The sequence below is a fragment of the Pituophis catenifer genome, unplaced genomic scaffold, assembly GCF_029215685.1.
Source record: "Pituophis catenifer annectens isolate HBS135680 unplaced genomic scaffold, rPitCat1.0.hap2 SCAF_6, whole genome shotgun sequence".
NCBI lineage: Eukaryota > Metazoa > Chordata > Lepidosauria > Squamata > Colubridae > Pituophis > Pituophis catenifer.
In genome coordinates this window covers 3625736-3635005 of record NW_027256886.1, presented here as the reverse complement: position 1 = coordinate 3635005, position 9270 = coordinate 3625736, and the positions used below count along the sequence as shown (strand labels likewise).

General features: G+C 48.8%; 1 protein-coding gene across 3 annotated transcripts in view; it reads left to right on the top strand.

The window, feature by feature from the left end:
- Positions 1-1943: 1943 nt before the first annotated feature.
- LOC139318644 (cytochrome P450 2J2-like) overlaps positions 1944-9270 on the top strand; it is a 44351-nt gene continuing 37024 nt past the window's right edge. For 2 of the 3 annotated variants that reach the window (XM_070946195.1, XM_070946197.1), the window contains exon 1: positions 1964-2001. The gene's annotated coding sequence lies outside the window, so the exon portion shown is untranslated. Of the gene's footprint in view, positions 2002-9270 lie in introns of all 3 variants that reach the window. The other variant, XM_070946196.1, reaches the window with a different exon arrangement.

Below are 9270 nucleotides of genomic sequence, written 5' to 3'. Positions count from 1 at the left end.
CAGCTGTAGGACGGCCCTTTGTAGCCCCGCGGCAAGAGTTTAAACAGTTTTTTTCCCTCTAGTCATCAGCTGGGACTCAGGAGGCAGCAATAGATTGGAGGTGGGACCAAATAAAAGGTAAGAATAACGTGGGTGGGGGGGAGGGCGAGGGGGTGGGAGAACCGGTTTGGTGACATCATATCATCACCGCTACCGGCTCAGCTGAACCGGACCAAACCAGGCGGAACCCACCACTGCAAAAACCATACATTCACTTCCCAAAAAGAATTCAATGTTCACAATTTTTGTATTTCATAGTTAATCAATCTGTTTCTTTAGATCATGGGTCCTCAAACTAAGGCCCGCAGGCCACATCGGGCCCACTGAAGCCATTAATCTGGCCTGCAGAGCACCATGAGGTTGCTCTGCCCACATCGTCCTGTCTCCAACCTTCACTTTATGGTGAAGGTTGTTGAGAGTGTGGTCGCGCAACAGTTTCCACAATTCCTGGAGGAAACATCTTATCTAGATCCGTTCCAGTCGGGTTTCAGGTCTGGGCACAGCACGGAAATGGCATTGGTCGCGTTGGTTGATGATCTCTGGAGGGCTCGGGACAGGGGTTGCTCCTCTGTTCTGATCCTGTTAGACCTCTCAGCGGCTTTTGATACCATCGACCATGGTATCATGCTGCACCGGCTGGAAGAGTTGGGGGTGGGAGGCACCGTATTGCAGTGGTTCTCCTCCTTTCTCTCCGACCGGTCACAGTTTGTGTTGGCAGGGGGGCAGAGGTCGACCTCGAGGCTTCTCGTCTGTGGAGTGCCGCAGGGATCAGTCCTCTCGCCCCTTCTGTTCAACATTTATGTGAAGTCACTGGGCGAGATCATCCGTGGCTTCGGGGTGAGATACCATCAGTATGCTGATGACACCCAGCTGTACATCTCCACCCCAGGCCACCCCAACAATGCCCTTGAAGTGATGTCTCAGTCCCTTGAGGCTGTGCGGATCTGGATGGGGAGGAACAGGCTCAAGCTCAACCCTTCCAAGACTGAGTGGCTGTGGCTCCCGGCATCCCGATATAGTCAGTTGACTCCATCACTGACTATTGGGGGCGAGTCCTTGGCCCCCACAGAAAGGGCTCGCAATCTGGGAGTCCTCCTGGATATGCAGCTGTCCTTGGAGGAACATCTGACGGCTGTAACCAGGGGGACCTTTTATCAGGTTCGCCTGATTCGCCAGTTGCGGCCCTTTCTTGATCGGGATTCCCTGTGCACAGTCACTCACGCCCTCATCACCTCTCGCCTTGACTACTGCAATGCTCTCTACATGGGGCTCCCCTTGAGGGGCACCCGGAGGCTCCAGCTGGTCCAGAACGCAGCAGCGCGGGTAGTGATGGGAGCAGCATGGCGCTCCCATGTAACACCACTTCTGCACGAGCTGCACTGGCTCCCGGTGGTCTTCCGGGTGCTCTTCAAGGTGTTGGTTATCACATTTAAAACAATCCATGGCATAGGGCCTAGCTATCTCCAAGACCGCCTGCTGCTACCGATGACCTCCCAGTGACCCGTGCACTCCCACAGAGAGGGGCTCCTCAGGGTGCCATCAGCCAAACAATGTAGGCTGGTGACCCCCAGGGGGAAAGCCTTCTCTGTGGGGGCACCTACGCTCGGGAATCAGTTGCCCCCAGAGATAAGGAGAATCCAAGACCTCAGTGCCTTCCACCGTGCCCTTAAAACCCACTTTTTCCAGCAAGCCGGGCTGGTTTAGGAAGAAATTTTTTAAATGTTTTAAATGTTTTAATTGTTTTGTGATTTTTAAATTTTTAGGCCAAATTTATATATATATTAATTGTTTTTAATATTTGTATTTCATGGTTTTAATTCTGGCTGTGCACCACCCTGAGTCCTCAGGGAGAAGGGCGGTATATAAATTGAAAAATAAATAAAATAAAATAAAATCACCCCGCCCACCCTTCAGCAGAGTGCAGGATTTGCCTTTGGGAGACCTGCAGGCTGGAACCAAAAGGTAAGCTCAACAATTTTAGCCTGCAGAATGCTTGGGGAGGTGGGGGGGGAGTGAAAGGAGGCAAAAAGCAGGCAAAAACAGCCCGTTTTTGGGCAAAAAATGAGCCGTTATTGCCTGGTTTAAGCCTGCAGAATGCTTGCGGAGGTGGGGGGGAGTGAAAGGAGGCAAAAAAACAGGCAAAAATGCCCGTTTTTGGCCAAGAAACTAGCTGTTTTTGTCTGGTTTTAGCCTGCAGAATGCTTGTGGAGGTGGGGGGGTAGTGAAAGGAGGCAAAAAACAGGCAAAACCAGCCCGTTTTTGGCCAAAAAATGAGCCGTTTTTGCCTGGTTTTAGCCTGCAGAATGCTTGTGGAGGTGGGGGGGAGTGAAAGGAGGCAAAAAACAGGCAAAAACAGCCCGTTTTTAGCCAAAAAATGAGCCGTTTTTGCCTGGTTTTAGCCTGCAGAATGCTTGTGGAGGTGGGGGGGGAGTGAAAGGAGGCAAAAAACAGGCAAAAACAGCCCGTTTTTGGCCAAAAAATGAGCCGTTTTTGCCTGGTTTTAGCCTGCAGAATGCTTGTGGAGGTGGGGGGGAATGAAAGGAGGCAAAAAACAGGCAAAACCAGCCCGTTTTTGGCCAAAAAATGAGCCGTTTTTGCCTGGTTTTAGCCTGCAGAATGCTTGTGGAGGTGGGGGGAGTGAAAGGAGGCAAAAAACAGGCAAAAAAGGCCTGAATTTGGCCAAGAAATGAGCTGTTTTAGGCTGCAGAATGCTTGTGGAGGTGGGGGGAGTGAAAGGAGGCAAAAAACCAGGCAAAAACAGCCCGTTTTGGCCAAAAAATGAGCCGTTATTGCCTGGTTTAAGCCTGCAGAATGCTTGTGGAGGTGGGGGGGGAGTGAAAGGAGGCAAAAAACCAGGCAAAAACAGCCCGTTTTGGCCAAAAAATGAGCCGTTTTTGCCTGGTTTAAGCCTGCAGAATGCTTGTGGAGCTGGGGGGGAGTGAAAGGAGGCAAAAAACCAGGCAAAAACAGCCCGTTTTGGCCAAAAAATGAGCCGTTTTTGCCTGGTTTTAGCCTGCAGAATGCTTGTGGAGATGGGGGGAGTGAAAGGAGGCAAAAAACAGGCAAAAAAGGCCTGAATTTGGCCAAGAAACGAGCTGTTTTAGGCTGCAGAATGCTTGTGGAGGTGGGGGGAGTGAAAAGAGGCAAAAAAACCAGGCAAAAACAGCCCGTTTTGGCCAAAAAATGAGCTGTTATTGCCTGGTTTAAGCCTGCAGAATGCTTGTGGAGGTGGGGGGGGGAGTGAAAGGAGGCAAAAAAAACAGGCAAATAAGGCCCGTTTTTGGCCAAGAAACGAGCTGTTTTTGTCTGGTTTTAGCCTGCATAATGCTTGTGGAGGTGGGGGGGAGTGAAAGGAGGCAAAAAACCAGCAAAAACGGGCTGTTTTTCACCTTCCCTGTCTCCACAAGATAGAGAGAGGGGGAGAGAGAAGGAGAGGGAGGGAGAGAGGGAGGGGGACAAAGAAAGAGAGAGACAGACAGACAGAGGGAAAGAGAATGTTATGTCTGTGCAGGCATGAACAGAGACTTTTCTCCAGCCACGCAGGTGCGGGACATATTTTAATGTTATTGGTTAAAGGCTGATAGTTTTCCTTTAAAAGAGGCTATCAGCTGGAAGTTGCATGTTGGTTTTACTGAGTCATTATATGCAATAAACATTGCTGTTGGAAGTTTGGCTTCTCATCTGGGATTGCTGGGCCCTGAGCCAACTTAGAGATAAAAGAGGCACACGTGAGGGGAGACTGTTTGTTTTGGAAAGAGAATGGCTAACTCACCACAGTTTATTCTGTTTGATCCTGAAACACAGACATGGGATTCTTATCTAATCCTTTTTGACTGTATATTGGAAGCTAATGACTATACCAATATCACAGACATTCGTAAACAAGCACTTTTTTTGAGTATTTGTGGAAAAGAAGTGTTTGAGACAGCGAGGGCCCTTATTGTGCCCCAACCCCTGCAGAAAGTTCCTTGGGACATATTATTAAGCAAATTGAGGGAACAATATGCTCCTCGACCATCTTGCATTGCTAGAAGACATGCTTTTTACCATAGGGACCAGGCAGAGGGTGAGTTGTTATCAGTTGTTATATGGCAGCCCTCAGGAAAGCAACTGTCTATTGTGAATTTAGCAACTTAGATGAAGCCCTTCGAGACAGATTGGTCTGTGGGGTTTGGGATATTCGGTTACAGAGACAATTATTGGCAAAACCAACGTTAACGCTACAGACAGCAGTAGAGGAGGCACAAGCTGCTGAATCATCGAATAGATCAACAGAAGAGATACAGAAGTTTGGCAGTCCCCTGGCGGCTAGAAGGGGGGAACCGTCCATTGGGGAGAGGTGGAATTAAGGGAGGACATTGAACATGAGGGAAAGAATCATGATGATGGCCATCAGTTGAGAGCAGCTAGCAAGGAGCGTAGATGGACAGAGGATCGAAAGTTGTTCTCCTCATGTATAGGGTACAGCAGAAATCATCTGAGAGCTATGTGTCACCATAAAAACACCATTTGTAGACGGTGTGGGAAGAAGGGTCACCTAGCACAAGTTTGCTGTGCCGCATTGCTTGCCCCCCCCCAACTGGACAGACTTCAATTCGAAATGGGGGGGAAGCATGGCTCATTGAGGCTAAGAACCCCAGAGGACGAGTGTTTTACTATTAACATGGACGCTTGTCGTTCAGAGAGGATGAGCAATGAAACCGGGATTCCGGGAAGCAGTAAAATTTACATTACTGTCCTTATTGCGGGATCTCCCTGCCAGATGGAAGTCGGCAACAACAATTGTATCCTGGCAGACTCTACAGAAATTGGTGTCACACGGAGCCGAGTGGAAGCTTATGCGTAGTCGTATTTGTTTGAGAGATTATCAAGGAAATAACATCCCCATTAAGGGTAGCAGAATGTTCCATGTAGAATATAAAGACTTCTCTGGGCCACTTAAATTGGTTGTTGTTGAAGGTGCACTGCCTAACCTCCTGGGACTGGATTGGTTTGCAGCATTGGGGCTAGAGATTACCGGGGTTCATAAAATCCAGGGAGAAACCATCGGAGAGTTGAGTAAAGAGTTTGTCAATGTGTTTGATGGAAAGTTGGGAGAATATAGGTGTACCCCGATATCCTTCAGTTTGGACCCCAAGGTGGCACCAATAAGAATGAAACTGAGGAGGGTGCCATTTGCACTAAAGCCCAAAGTTGACGAACAACTAGATAAATTGATTCAGCAAGGCGTACTGGAACCGGTGGACCTTGCCAAGTGGGAGACCCCTATCGTGATGCCTGTGAAACCAGACGGGTCAGTCCGAATTTGTGCGGATTATAAATGTACGTTGAATAGGGCTCTTCAACATAATGCTTATCCATTACCAGTGGTGCAGCACTTGTTACATTCACGGGGGGGGGGGGTTGAGTAAGATCTTCACAAAGTTAGATCTTGCCCAAGCATATCAGCATCTCCCTGTAGATGACGCCACTGCTGAAGCCCAAACAATCATAACGCATCAGGAGGCGTTCCATTGTTGCCGCCTACAGTTTGGGGTGAGCATGGCCCCAGGGTTGTTTCAAAGCCTGTGTCAGCACTGGCGGCTCCAGAGGGGCTGAGAGACTGATGGAACGTTTGTTATGTGGCATCCCTGGTGTTGTGCCCTATTTTGATGACGTGCTCATCTTTGCTACCAATAAAACAGAATTATTTGAACGACTAAGACTAGTGCTACAAAGATTTCAAGAGGCTGGACTAAAGGTAAAGGAAGAAAAGTGTAAAGTAGCAGTAAATCAAGTTGAGTTCCTGGGATACCTGGTCGATGCATCCGGATTGCACCCCACCCAGGAGAAAGTACAAGCAGTACAGGCTGCGCCAACACCAAGGAATAAGATGGAACTCCAGACCTTTTTAGGGCTCCTCAATTTCTATAGTGTGTTTTTGCAACAAAAGGCATCTGTCGCTGAACCACTACATCAACTATTGGGAAAAAAGGTGCCATGGGAATCGCACAGAGAAGCAGCTGCATTTATGGGGGTAAAAAATATATTTTCCTCGGATAGCATCTTAGTTCAGTTTAATGAACGTCTGCTGTTAGTCCTGATGTGTGATGCATCCCCGTTTGGAGTCAGGGGAGTTTTGAATCATCGCCTTCCAGACAATCGTGAGGGTCCAATAGCATTCTTTTTCAGGACATTATCATCTGCCAAGGGAAACTACAGCCAACTTGATAAAGAGGCAGTGGCTGCGGTGGCTGGAATTAAGAGATTTCATGAATATGTTTATGGAAGGAGATTTGATTTAGTAACAGATCATAAGCCACTTTGGGGACTAATTGCGGGGGACCAACAAACACCGCAGGTCCTGTCCCAAGAATGATGCATTGGACAGAGTTCTTAGCAGCATATAGTTATTGACTTATACATTAACCCGGCATAGAACTGAGCCATGCTGACAGCCTAAGCCGATGTCCACTACCTAATCTAGTGGAGGATCCAGCTCCAGCAGCATCAGTACTGCTGATTGAAACCATGCCATATGTTCTTGTTATGGCTGTGGAAGTGGCAACCCAGTTGAGAAAAGACCAAATGATCATGCAAGTATTAAACTGGGTGTGGAGGGGATGGCCTAAAGAGACAGGTAGTGTAGAGTTTAAGCCATTCCGGGCAAGGCAATTTGAACTTTCAGTGTAGAAGGGTTGCCTATTGTGGGGGAATCGGGTAGTGATACCCTCAAGGCTAAGGAAATCATTATTAGAGACTCTACACAAAGGCCACCCTGGAATTGTAAGGATGAAGGCATTGGCCCATAGTTATCTGTGGTGATCAAATATAGATAGAAATATTGCGGAGTGGGTGGCGTTGTGTCAAGCATGCCAGGAATCGAGACCGGCACCTCCTGCAGCACCACCACGGGACTGGGAAACACCAAAAGGCCCCTGGTCTAGAATACATCTCAATTTTGCAGGGCCGATAAAGGGGTTGTCCTTCCTAATTGTTATGGACGCCTATGCCAAATGGCTAGAGGTGGCCATAATGAGGTCAACCACGATGGATGCTGTTGTGAGAGTATTAAACAAAATGTTTGCCACACATGGGTTGCCGGATGTGTTGATATTGGACAATGGGCTGCAATCTACGGCAACAGCATTCGGGGTATTCCTAGTAAACTGAGGAATACATCATGCCCTGGTCGTGCCATTTCACCCCACGAGTAATGGGCAGATGGAGTGAATGGTGCGATAGACAAAAGAGGCCTTGACTCGAATGGGTCCAGGGAAATATCAGGAGAAACTTGATAAGTATTTGGCAACCAACACGTCACTCCCTGTGTAGCCACTGGAAAGAGTCCAGCCGAATTACTTATGGGTCGCCAGCTGAGAACACATTTGGATAGAATACACCCCGATTATTCAACAGAAACCCTCACAGACTGGGAAAATATGGTCAAAACTTTTGAGCAAGGTGATCTAGTATATGCCCAGAATTATACTGATCAATCCATATGGGTGTCAGCACAGATTAGAGATGTTACGGGTCCCCATTCATACCAGGTGGAGCTTGAGGATGGGCGCTTGTGGCGCCGACATATCAATCATTACTTAGTGGCAATACGGTCGGCAAAATGTTCACATTTTTCTGCATTTATTGCATCCGCTGATTCTCGCCCAGCCACACTGTTAGGTGTGACTCGCTCTCTCCTTAATGTAGGGGGAGTGGAGAAACCCTTACAGGGTAGAGCTGAGGAATTTGTGCAGTTTCTGTCGGGTAAAGTTGCTCAAATTTGGATGGTCCTGGACTCTGATTGGGCAATTCCATCCGAGATGACCAGGGCATTTCTTAGTCGTATTGTGTGGGATGAGTTTGAGCCTGTGACTCCTGAGGAAGTGGACAAGGCTGTGGGTGCAATGAGTTCCTCCACTTCTTTGTTGGACCCATGTCCCTCCTGGCTGGTTTCAGCCAGCAGGGAGGTGACACAAGGCTGGCTCCTGATTTTAGTTAACGTTTCCTTAAGGGAGGGGTCTTTTCCACAACCATTAAAGGAAGCGGTTGTAAGGCCCCTCCTCAAGAAGCCTTCCTTGGACCCAGCAGAATTAAAGAACTTTCATCCAGTCTCCAACTTACCCTTTGTGGGTAAGTGGTGGCACTTCAGCTCCTATGGATATTGGATGAAACGGATTATCTGGACCCTTTTCAATCTGGCTTCAGACTTGGCTACAGCACGGAAACTGCTTTGGTCGCACTGATGGACGATCCCTGGCGAGCCCGTGATGGGGGTCATTCCTCTATCGTGGTGCTACTTGACCTCTCAGCAGCTTTTGACACCATTGACCATGGTATCCTACTAGGCCGACTGAGGGAGTTGGGAGTGGGAGGCACTGTGTTACAGTGGTTCTCCTCCTATCTCTCTGGTCGGTCTCAGTGGTTGTTGATAGGAGGACAGAAGTCGACCCCTAGGCCCCTCGTTTGTGGGGTGCCTCAGGGCTCGGTCCTCTCTCCCCTTCTATTCAACATCTACATGAAACCACTGGGGGAGATCATCCAACGATACGGGGTGGGATATCAGCAGTATGCCGATGATACCCAGCTGTATATCTCCACCCCACATCATTTCAGGGAAGCAGTGGATATGATGTGCCAGTGCCTGGAGGCTGTGAGAGTCTGGATGGGAGTCAACAGGCTCAGACTTAACCCAGACAAGATCGAGTGGCTGTGGGTATTGTCTCCCAAGGACCATGTCGATTGTCCATCCTTAGCCCTGAGAATCTGTCCCCCTCAGAATGGGTTCACAATTTGGGTGTCCTCCTTGACTCACAGCTGAGATTAGAGCAACACCTGGCAGCTGTGGCCAAGGGGACCTTTGTACAGGTTCACCTTGTACACCAATTGCGCCCCTACCTGGATCGGGAGACTCGTCTCACAGTCACTCATGCCCTTGTCACCTCATGGTTGGATTATTGCAACACGCTCTACATGGGGCTACCCCTGAAAAGTGTTTGGAGACTACAGTTGGTCCAGAATGCAGCCGCTCGAGCAGTTGTGGGTGCACCTAGGCACTCCCACATTACACCAATCCTCCGTGAGCTGCACCGGCTTCCTATCGGTCTCTGGTCACAATTCAAGGTGTTGGTTATTATCTTTAAAGCCCTATATGGCTTAGGGCCAGGTTATCTTTGAGATCGTCTTCTACCGCATAGTTCCCAGTGACCGGTAAGATCCCACAGAGTTGGCCTCCTTCGGGTCCCGTTAGCT